The sequence below is a fragment of the Equus asinus genome, chromosome 23 (assembly GCF_041296235.1).
Source record: "Equus asinus isolate D_3611 breed Donkey chromosome 23, EquAss-T2T_v2, whole genome shotgun sequence".
NCBI classification, from domain to species: Eukaryota; Metazoa; Chordata; class Mammalia; order Perissodactyla; family Equidae; genus Equus; species Equus asinus.
In genome coordinates, this window is record NC_091812.1 from 39,043,103 (window position 1) to 39,054,912 (window position 11,810).

General features: G+C 38.9%; 1 long non-coding RNA gene across 1 annotated transcript; it reads right to left on the reverse strand.

Moving 5' to 3' along the window:
* Positions 1 to 4,959: 4,959 nt before the first annotated feature.
* LOC139041683 (uncharacterized) lies at positions 4,960 to 11,281 on the reverse strand. The gene is made up of 3 exons (XR_011497340.1): positions 11,154 to 11,281; positions 9,151 to 9,210; positions 4,960 to 6,728 (listed from the first exon to the last, which is right to left on the reverse strand). It is a non-coding gene; the product is annotated as an uncharacterized lncRNA (long non-coding RNA).
* Between the last annotated feature and the right edge of the window lie 529 nt (positions 11,282 to 11,810).

An 11,810-nucleotide genomic window follows, 5' to 3' on the forward strand; every position in this document is an offset into this window, starting at 1 on the left:
ATATCTATTAAATAGCAAAAAGGTGTAAATCCAAGGAAGAAAATAACAAGGAAAAAACCAAGATATACTTGGTTAATTTTCTACTGAATTATCGTTTTACTGTATTTGTTCCTTGGCGTTATCTAACACCGTATGGTTTCCCTGATGCAAAGGGAAGAGTCAAGGTAATTTTGGATTCAGTTACCCATAGGAATTAGCTTGATCCTAATGTATATATGACCCAGACTTCTGAACTCCTTTCTTATACCAATTTGGTAACTCAAAGAGCAAATTATCTAGGATCTAAGATTATAAGGAAAAGCAAACCTTGAAGGACCAATGAGGTATTTGGAAATACTTCAATCTTGGAAGTGCAATTAGTTCCAAATGAACTTGGACTTGAGAAATTAAACTAGAGGAAATAAAATGATCTTCAGATATATCATCCTAAAAAGACTAGCCATTTAGAATTTCTTACCTAAATCTCTCTCTCTCTTTTCTTTTTTTTTGGTGAGGAAGATTGGCCCTGAGCTAACATCTTTGCTAATCCTTCTCTATTTTTGTATGTGGGATGCCACCACAGTGTGGTTCGATGAACGATATGTAGGTCCACACCCAGGATCCAAACCTGCAAACCCTGGGCCACCAGAGCAGAGCCTGCAAACTTAACCACTACACCACTGGGCCAGCGCCATAAAACTCTCTTTTTTTAAAGAAACATACAAAGGAGAGGTATATATAACTTAGATTCAGAGAAAATTGGCACAGAATATATCAACATCATCTCTTTTCTTTTCAGTAAGTCAGTTCAACATCTGTAGTCCACCTACTTTATACCAGGTTCTGTGCCTAACACTGGGATTAGAAAGATGAATAAAACATGATCCAGGCTTTATAGGAGTTTAGAGTCTGGGAGAGGCAAATAGACATAGAAAGACATCTCCTAAATTTTATAATATGGTGAGTGTGTAATACTCAAGATGCCAGAGCTATCATAGAAATTTAGAGGTACCACCAAACTCAAATTGGAGATCAAAGATGGCTTCCTAGCAGAAGTGATGCCTGAAGTGCCTCAATTTTCTTATCCATAAAATGGGGATTAGAATGCTTGCCTCGCTGGACTTTTGCAAGGACTTATTGAGATATATAAGTAAAACACTTAGCAGAGTCCTGTTACATATTAAACACTTAGAAAATTGTTGTGGTAGTGATGATGATGATGATGATATGATGATGATGATGATGATCCATGGAGTCAGAGGCAACAGCTTGAACAAAGACAGAGAAGTTCTTTTAACACCTTGGACTTCACACTCAATCCAAGGTGATCCCTTTTACTAAAAAGATAGCCTAGAAATTGTTAATAGCCTCATTAGTAAAATGTTGTCCATGACAATGGTATAATTAAAAGCCAAACCTTGCATCCCTTTCTAATATATACCCCAAGATAGAATTAGGTCCAGCCCCAAATACCAGGAGAACTGATGGGAAATGCTCACCTGTTCTAGAATTGTTCAAACCTTTATAGCTTCCAACACACATAACTTTGTTACATGAGCTAAATAAGCCTTTTCCTAAGAACTGAGAAGTAATAAGAAGTGAAGTGAAAAGTTCCCCCAAAGTGAATGACTGTATTTGATTTTAGAAAGTTACCAGTTACTCCTGAATCTTTCTGTAAAGAATCTGTATCAGTTATCTCTTGCCACAATAATGCAGCATAACAAACAATCACAAAACTTTAGTAGATTAAGACAACAATAAATGTTTACTTAGCTCATGAGTCCGTGGAGTCCAGTTGACCTGGACAGTGTTCACCTGTTCTTGCATGGGCTTGCTTATACATCTCAGGTCAACTGCAAGTCAGCTAGGTGGCTCTGCTGATGGTGGCTGGGCATGCTCACATTTCTAGGGGTTGGCTGGCTGTTGGCTGATCTGTGATGGGTTGACTGGGATTACTAGAGTGACTTAGGTTATCCAAGGATCAGAGAAGGAGCAAATCTGAACATGCAAACACTTTTCAAGCCGTTACTTGTATCATATTTGCTAAAATCTCATTGCCAAATCAAGTCACTTGACTGATTTTGGAGTCTGAGTGGGAGAGCATTACAAAGTTACAAGGCAAAGGGTGTGGATGAGGGAGGGGTTAAGATTTAGGGGCATATTTCACCATACCACAGTTTTCCCTTTGGTCAAAATTCAAATATTTCCCACATGCAGAATATGCTCAAGCCCATCCCGGGACCCCCAAAAGTCTCATCCACTCATGGAAGCAGGCTTAAAATCCAGGTTCTCATGATCTACAAGTTCAAATGTGATTCCTCTCGATGCAAAGACTTATAAACTAGAAAGACAGATTGTCTGCTTCCACACACCCCACATACAATGAGGAAACAGGGACAAAATAATTGCAATAAATGCTCCCATGCTTGAAGTGGAAGAATGGGAGGCACATAGTGGTTACTGGTCCACAGTAGTTCTGAAATCCTACTGGGCAAATAGTGAGAGTGAGTTCCAGAGGAGATTCCCCTATCTGGGAGTGGGAAAGGTTTTTTTAATTAGACCCTGGTTCTGCTACCTAGGAATGGTTTGTCAGTCTATTCTCCACAGCTGTTAGCTCTGCCCTCTGAGCAGCTTTCTCTGTCTGCTTCCTGTCCAGAGAAGATTGGAGGCCTAGAGGCCTTTTTACATTTTGAACAGTCTCTGTCACTTTTAGTTTTGGTTGGTGGCTTTTTTTGGCCATTACAGGTATCTCAGTGATATGTGGATTTCATACAAATTTGACTTAATTCCCTATGTTGAAAAACATACCCCAAATCCTTTTGGAGACATGCCTTTCTTTTTGTGTGAATCAGTGCTAATTTGGGACTATCAAGCTGCTATGAGTCCCAAAAGTTCTTTTATCCCATTGAGAAGGTCTACTCTGTACTGCCTTGAATCTTTCAGAGGTCTCAACAGAGATCTCATAGCCCCACACTTGATTTGGTCTGTATCCTGAGGCCATAGCTTAATTTGAGAACTCTACTGCATTGAGAAGCTGGACATGAGAAACAATTTTGTTTTCCAACTTAGCAAATTCTGGCCCCCCTATATTCTATAAAAATTCTGCCTGCAAACTGGCCAGTTCTTTTTCTGAGCTCTTCTCTTTCTTGGAGTGGCTTATTTATATGCAGGAGCTAGTAAGAATCAGTTGATACTTTCAACATTCTTCCTGGAAATCTTTGCTCAAGTCCTAATGTTCATTTGGTACATTTTCTGTCTTCTAGGTTACTGCAGGCTATACTTTTACCGAATATGTTTCTGCTACAAACATGGGTCGCCATTTCTTAAGCCTCTCCTAATAATCTCTTGACCATTTTTCCAGCCTAAATCTATTGTCAATCTCAAAGCTAAATGCCACAAGCTTTAGGTTTTGTTACAGCAGTACCCCACTTCTAGGTATCAAGGATCTGTTGACACAATTATGTTTCAGAACAAATAATGACAAAATCTCAGCATTCAACATAAATGTTTATTTAGCTCAGGCATCTGTGTAGTTTAGCTGATTCAAGTTGAACTTACAGGTTCTTGGCTAGGCTTACTCACTTGTATGGGAGTCCACTGGCTTGTCTAGAATGGCCTTGGCTGGGATTACTTGTGTAATTTAGGTGTGCTCCAGGTGCCTTCCACCCTCCAGCAGCCTGGACATATTCTCATGGAGGTCTCCAGGGTGTCTAAGCCAGGGCAAGCTTCCTATACGTAAGCTAAGATGGATAACCTAAATGGATATAATTGGATGGACAGCTCATAGACCTAAACATGAGACTCAGAACCATAAAACTTCTCAAAGAACATGGGAGGCCCCAGTTGCCTAATGGATAAGGCACTGGCCTCCTAAAAGAACATAGGAGGATATTTTCAAATCATGAAATAAAAAATTGATAAACTAGACTTTATCAAAATAAGAAATTTCTTCTTATCAAAAGTTACCATTAAGAAAATGAATAGAGGGCTAGCCCCATGGCCGAGTGGTTAAGTTTGCATGCTCTGCTTCAGCAGCCCAGGGTTTTGCTGGTTCTGATCCTGGGCATGGATGTGGCACTGCTCATTAGGCCATGCTGAGGCGGCATCCCAAATGCCACAACTAGAGGGACCCACAACTAAAATATACAACTATGTACTGGGGGGATTTGGGGAGAAAAGGCAGAAAAAAAAAAAGAAGATTGGCAACAGTTGTTAGCTCAGGTGCCACTCTTAAAAAAAAGAAATAGAAAATGAATAAATAAGCCACAGGTTGGGGAAAAAAAAATTTGCAATATCTGACAAGACTTGTATCCAGAATATGTAAAGAACTCCTAGAAATTCATAATAAAAACAAACAACCCAATTAACAATGGGCAAAGGACTTGGTCAGACCTTCCCAAAGGAGATGTAGGAATGGCCACATGAAAAGGTGCTCAAATGTCATTAGTTATTGGAGTAAAATGCATGTGGAAACCCATCAGAACAGCTTAAATTAAAAAGATAGACAACACAAAATATTGGCAAAGAACTAGAGTAACTGGAACACTCATTTGGTGTAAAATGGTGCAACCATTTTAGAGAATTGTTCATCAGCTTCTTACAAAGTTAAACATGCACCTACCCTAAGTTCCATCAATTCCACTCCCAGGTATTTACTGAAAAGAAATGAAAACATATGTCCACACAAAGTCCTGGACAAGAATATTTGTAGCAGCTTTATATATAATAGCCCCAAACTGGAAACAACCCAAACGCCCTTCAAAAAGAGAAAGGATAAGCAAATTTTGGTGTAGCCGTACATGATAGATCTCAAATACATCGTGTGAAGCAAAAAGAAATCAGACAGAATAACAGGTCCACTCTGTATAATTTCATTTATATGAAATTGAAATAAAGGCAAAAGTAATCTGTGATGATAGAAATCAATAGTGGTGTCTGGGGGTGGGGAAGGCAGTTGACTGAAAAGAGGCATGGGGAGCTTACATGGAAATGCTCTTACTTTGTTTTGGATAGTGAACACATGGGTTTATACAATTGTCAAAACTCATCACACTGAGCACTTTAGATTTGTGCATTTTATTGTATGTTGATTCTACCTCCATAAAAAATGCAAAAGAAACGAAAAAGAGTTGCACTAGTACTTTTCAAGGTCCTGCTGTGTCACATTTGCTAGCATCCTATTGACCAGAGCCAGTCACATGACCAAGCCCAGCATAAGAGTTGAGGTCACTAAAACTGACAGGGTGGAGGGCACTGATAGAGGAAGGGATGAAAAACTATGGCCAGATTTTTTCCCAATCTTACACAGAATCCACGCAGGAAGGCCCAAAGGAACATGTATAATTAAGATGTTGTGCTCTCCGTTACACTAGAGGCCTCCAGAATAAATCTGAAGAAGCTAACTGACCTTCCATTAAGACTGGTCTCCAAAAGAATTTTTCCCTATTGTGGGATTTTTCTCTAAAGATGGTTTCAGTTTGGATGATCACCAATTATGTTTTAAAGACAGGGAGTAGTTGTGTCTCTGTGTGGTTACTCTTCTTTCTACAGTACAGCTCACAACTTGAAGGAGAAGCTGGACGCTTCAAGAACAAGGAAATGACTACTGCCTCCATCCCACTTTAATTTATTTTTTAATTACAAAAGTAACATCTTCTTTTAAACCTTAAAATAGTACAGAAGTATACAAAGTTAAAATGACAAGTCCCTGTCTCTTTTTCCCTTAACTGTCTCAGTCCCAGAGGCAACCACTATTATAGGTGGTGAGATTCCTTCTAAAGCTTTTATTTCTAAGTATATATAAACATATACACACATCACTTATAATTTTCTTTTGTTGTGGTGTTCTGTTTTGTTTTTGCACAAATGGGAACTACCATGCATGCAATTATACAATGTGATTCATGTCCCTCTCCAATGGACATTATCTTTGTTTGGGTTTGTCCCCAAAGCAGAGTTTGAGTAAAGGACTTAGGGCCAGGTAGCTGTTTTTTTTCTTTTCTTTTCTTTCTTTCTTTCTTTTTTTTTTTTTTAAGGTAATTCCAAGAATCTGGAATGAAATATTAAGGAGAGTAATACGGAGAAGGAGGGAAAACCAATAAAAGTAGGATCATTGAGATGACTGGTGCTTTGGCCTAGGGATCTATTCTAGGGATCAATGTCATGGAGACTCTAAGTAACCATGTAGAATGTGCCTCAGAATTATCCCCCCAAAGGACGGGAGACATCCCCCATTTGCTTAGGGTTGCCTCAAGAGGATGATTCCCCGGTACTTCCTGTCTACTCTGGGAGGGCTGAGAAAGTTCCTCACTTTGGAGAAAGCTCTGGGGTAGAAAAGCTGAGAGACTGCAGCTGGCACTTGTGCTGGGAAGCCATCAGCATGTACGGGAGCTGTCTACCACAGCTGCAGCTGAGGTTAGGACTGAAAGAGTGTGGCGTGGGGCACCATTAACATCTGTTTCTGTTGTCTTCCCATAGTAGCACACATAGATCTCTGTCCTTCTTTTTAAGGGCTGCATAGCATTGTCTGGATGTACCATAATTAAATTAACTAGAACCCAATGACAGACATTGAACATGTTTTCTCTTTTTTTGCTGTTAAAAATGATGCTTCTCTATCACATTCTGATCAACCAGGCCAGCTGAAAGTCTGAGTTAAAGTACCATGAAGCAGCTGAAAAACGGTGTGTTGATATTTGGCATTCTTCCCAAAGGAAGAATAAGATGTCATCTTTGGCTGGCCCTAGTCTCTGCAAGGCAAATTGAATAGACCAAATTATAAAAATAATTATACAAATTATACAGATCATCCAATATGGTAACATTTGCACCAACAAAATTTCCCGTTTGATCTATCTACTCATTTGTGCTTACTTGGATAACTCTACCCCCCCTCCTTTGACTGAAATTGCTAGTTATGCCCTTTTAAAGTGAGAGACATTCCTCCTCCAGTCGTCTTGCTGATGTCGCAGCCCTCCAGTTAGACCCACACTCCTATCCAATCCAGCTTTCCATTTGCAACCTCGTGACATAGCTATGGCCCTACTCAGGCAGTCTGGTTTGGGAAGGCCCTAATGCCTCTCTTGTGACAACAGACTGCAAGGACCTGAGCCCACATCTTGCCCAAGATCCGGATAAATTAAACATATGTAGCAGATCAAAACTGCAATTAAAGTGCCCAGCTCCAAAAGGCAAATGAGGTCAGTTTCGCTGATGCTCAGGGCTCTTTGAACTGTATTTATCAAGGACTAAAATAATTGGAAAATTGTCAGTATGGAGAACTAAAACAAAGCTTTTTGAAAGGCCTTTTTTCTCTCTTTGATTATAATACATTTTTATTATAGAAAATGTAAAAATGTATCAAAAATTTCTCATAATTACATAACCCAGAATTTATGTATTTCCTTATATTTGATAGACTTTAATTTTTCTTGACATAGTTTTGAACTTTCTAAGCACTCATTTGCTGACTTGATACTTTTAGGAGACATAGTTGCTCTGGTTTAGCTAGATTCTGCTAAGCCTTAGACAACATAGAGTGGAAAGAGTATTTTCCAGGTGCCACTTCTATGTCTCAATAAAAGGCCATATTGCCAAGCCACCTTTACCTGTGTAATCACCTCAACTTTTACTAAGTGCCAGCCTATGGGCTAAGAGTAGGGAAGTGTGTCATTGATATCTCAGATCAAGGCACAAGTATGATTAATCTAACTATTTGCTTTTCTTTTGTGGTCTCTATTCTTGAGATGCAGCTGGCTGTCATTATTCACAGTGGTTACATTGATAATGTTGCTGTGAACACTTGAGTTAGCAAATACTGAACCATTGCTTCTAGGGGAAATACAGAGTTAGGTTCCTGCAAGTCACTGATCACAACATTTTCGTCAACTGATCAATACATAACCTAGTTTTATATGTTTAAAGACACCTTATTTAATAGATATTATTGATTCATTAACATTGAACTCACAGGTAACAGCGCTATAATTTGTGCCTGAATGACGCTTATCTAACACACATATTTTCTCCATAAGGCACATCACAGCCTTCTTGTGCTTAGGAACGCTAGACAGCACTTGAGCACTATGCTGGGGGGGGGGGGGGGGGGTCATTTAAACAGTGAAGTCACCAAGAAAAAGCACAAAAATGTGAAAACCATGGCACTAAATAGACTGTGAAAAGGGCACTTCTTTACAGTAGGATTGCTGAAACAAGAAGGTAGAGCGATGCCCTTATATCTCAGCTGGGAATGTGTGCTGTCAGATGACAAATGTTTTGCCACTCTGCATGTGTCCACAAATGGCCCTGAAAGCTCCACCAGGATTGATTGTAGGGTTACAAATAAATTTTAGAAAGTAGGCAAATTTGTAAATTCGGAATCCTCTTATAACAAGGATGGACCGTATTTAGACTGAATGGTAAGACATCACTTTCCCTTTAAATATACTCTGACCCTGACGTTGCTCTCTGGCCCAGCAGAACACTGAGAAAGTGAGCTTAGGTAGGGAAGTTGGGACAAGAGGCAAGGTATAATTTAAAATGAAGGGAGAGACTTTTCAGTCCCACATATACATAACCTCCTGAAGTCTAAAGTCTTTGCAACACGCTGCTCCAGCTCTTATTTGTTCTTGCTGTTTGTTTGATTGATTTTGACAGGGGCTTCCGTGCAAGCCATATGGAAACAGTGTATTGACTTTCCCTGCTATATATTTAGAGGACCATCTTAATTCTTGGTTTGAAAACAGTGAAGCAAAAACACAAATATCAGTAACAAAATAGGCAAAGTTTGTGAGAAAGAATTTCAAGGGGGAACTCGGTTAAACTATATGCACTTGTCGGGGCCAGCCCCATGGCCAAGTGATTAAGTTTGCATGCTCTGCTTCTGTGGCCCAGGGTTTCACCAGTTTGGATCCTGGGCACAGACATGGCACCGCTCATCAGGCTATGCTGGGGTGACATCCCACATGCCACAACTAGAAGGACCCACAACTAAAATATACAACTATGTATGGGGGCCTTTGGGGAGAAGGAAAAATGAAAAATAAAAATAAAATTTAAAAAAACCTTTAAAAAACTATATGCAATTGTATTAAATTTGTATTTTCTTAAAAGCAACATAAATTTTGTTAGAGTTGTTAGTAGTCCCAGTGTTAGCCATTCTATTGTTCTCACCTGGGGTCCGCTCAGTTTGTACGATATGGTAACGCCATCCACTATAAGGTACTTGATCACCTTGAGGAAAACAAAATGGCAAGAGAAGATAAAAGCTGCCCAAACTGCCTAAATTCTCGTTCTGGATAAATTCCAGTCTGAGTGAATTCCAATCCTGCCAAATCTTTTAACTCTCTCAGCCTAGTTCTCAGGAGTGTCTTACAACCTCTTAATAAAGTATAATCTACATCCCTCCCAAATTACACAGTCATTCATTTACACACTCCTTTAATGTCTATCCTCAGCTTTTGTCTCAAAGTGCCAATATTTTGTTTTCAATGTCTATTAGCTTTTATGCATAAATAGTCCAATATTGGGCAAATTTGTGTTATGCCCTACTCTGACTAAAAAAATGTAATTAAGAAAAGCCCAGTACTTTTTACAATACAAACTTGTGGGTTATCAACCAATATTAATTATTGACTGTATGCCAGGCACTGGGCTAAACCAGGTCACAGTTATCTTTTTCACTTTAAGAGGTAGAATCAATATTCACACCTGGCCCATGTGACCTCACAGCTTCCACAGTTTATAATTCACCAAGATATGTCATCTGTGAAACAAGTGGCATTATTAAATTGGGATTAACAATGTTTGGAATAAGAAATTGGCATAAAAATGGATATAGAACCAATCATCTTGTATTTTTTCTAAAGAGTAGAAGTTATTACAGTTCTGAGGTCAACTGTACGTTCTTGGGTCAGATACTTAATCTCTCTGGTCCTAACTTTATTCATCTATAAAATCAGGGTGTAGGACTATTTTAAGATTTTATCACTCTTTTTAGAGATCTTTATACAGAACTGAGTATATCTTGAAACTAGCAAGTAGAGATACTCCACAGACTATAATGCTCGTTAAGAATATAGGCTTTTTAAAACCCACTGTATGTTCAAAAGACATTATTGCAAAGTTCTTAAATACAGGGATCAAAAATGCTTGCTATATGCCCTACACTGTTTCCTAAGGAATTTACATGCATTTTATCATTTAATCCTCATAAAACAACTCTGCGTTAAGTTCCATTATTTTCTTCCCCTTTTTTTAGTGATGGAAACTGACACCTGAAGAGAGTAAATAGTTTGACCAAGGTCAAACAGCTAGTAAGTGCCAGAACTAGTACTCAACCCTGGCCTGCTGGATTCCAGAGCCCAAATTCTTAACCTGTATGCTAAACTGTATTCCAAAGAATCATTTAGATTAAAGTTTAAAATCTTTTGCATCCAAGGATAATTGTATTTGAATAGAGAGACTCTTGAAGGTGCAAATCATTAATTAGAATGACAGAATGTCAGACTGGTAGAGATTTTTCTTGTTCCTCAAATTACATCAACTTTGATTATTTTCTCCTTTTTTTCTACTCTTCTCTACTTTGCAATTTTTTTGTACTGACTATGTATTATTTAAAAATTCTTTTAATAGAATTGATTTTTTAGAGCAGTTTTAGGTTCACAGCTAAACTGAGCAGAAGATACAGAGATTTCCCATATACCCTCTGCCCCTACTCAAGCACAGCCTCTCCCATTATCAACATCCCCCACCAGAGTGGTACATTTGTTAAAATTGATGAACCTACATTGACAGATTATAGTCGCCAAAGTCCATAGTTTACATTAGGGTTCATTCTTGATATTGTACATTCTGTGGGTTTGGACAAATGTATACTGACGTGTATCCACCATTATAGTATCATACAAAGTAGTTTCATTGCCCTAAAAATCCTGTGCTCCGCATATTCATCCCTCCTTCCTCCCAACTCCTGTCAACCACTAATCCTTTTACTATATCCATAGTTCTGCCTTTTCTAGAATCTCATACAGTTGGAATCACACAGTATGTAGTCTTTTCAGATTGTCTGCTTTCACTTAGTAATATGCATTTAAGTATCCCCTCATGTATGTATTATTTTAAAATGGGAAGATACATGATAAATCTTTTTTTGGGAAAAAAGAAAAAGATACTACCTTAGGTGGCTGTTCTTCTCCCTATATGATGGGCACCACTCTGATTTTGCCAAAAGACTAGAGATTTGTCAAGCTAGAACTGTTTGAACTACCAGGCGAAGCTTCTTCTGAAAGGAGTTTGCAATGTGTTGTCAGAAAAAAGCAAGCCACAGGGAAAATCAAGTCTACTGGTAAATGAGAAGGGATGTGTAATCAAAGCTGACTTGAGAAAACTTATTTTTAGAAGAGTTCATGGCTCTCAAGAAGACTGAGTGAATGGGCATATTTTACTGAGAATAATAACAAAGCCAGCATGACAGAAGCCTGGAGAGAAGGCTTATGGAACTTTTAGACCCTGTAGAAAACCAGATGGTATATCCTGAGCGGAATACATTATAGCAGTTTTAAACTGTGATACACTGTGACAGTTGCAACATGATATCTTGGGCTCCCTTACAAGGTCACCAGTGGGGAGAAGTTGTTCATGCCTTTGTCACATGCTCCTCTTCAAGAGCAGTTGTGTTAGGCAAGGCAAAAGGAGGAAGAAGTCTACGTTTTCTCTCCATAGCACCTCCCCCCCTCCCCCCCCCAGTCCCTTCCAGGAAACTGGAAGTGACCTCAGCTCTCCACATAGCTGGAATCCTTTTTTAGTTTCTAGAACTAATTTCCAGTTCAGTG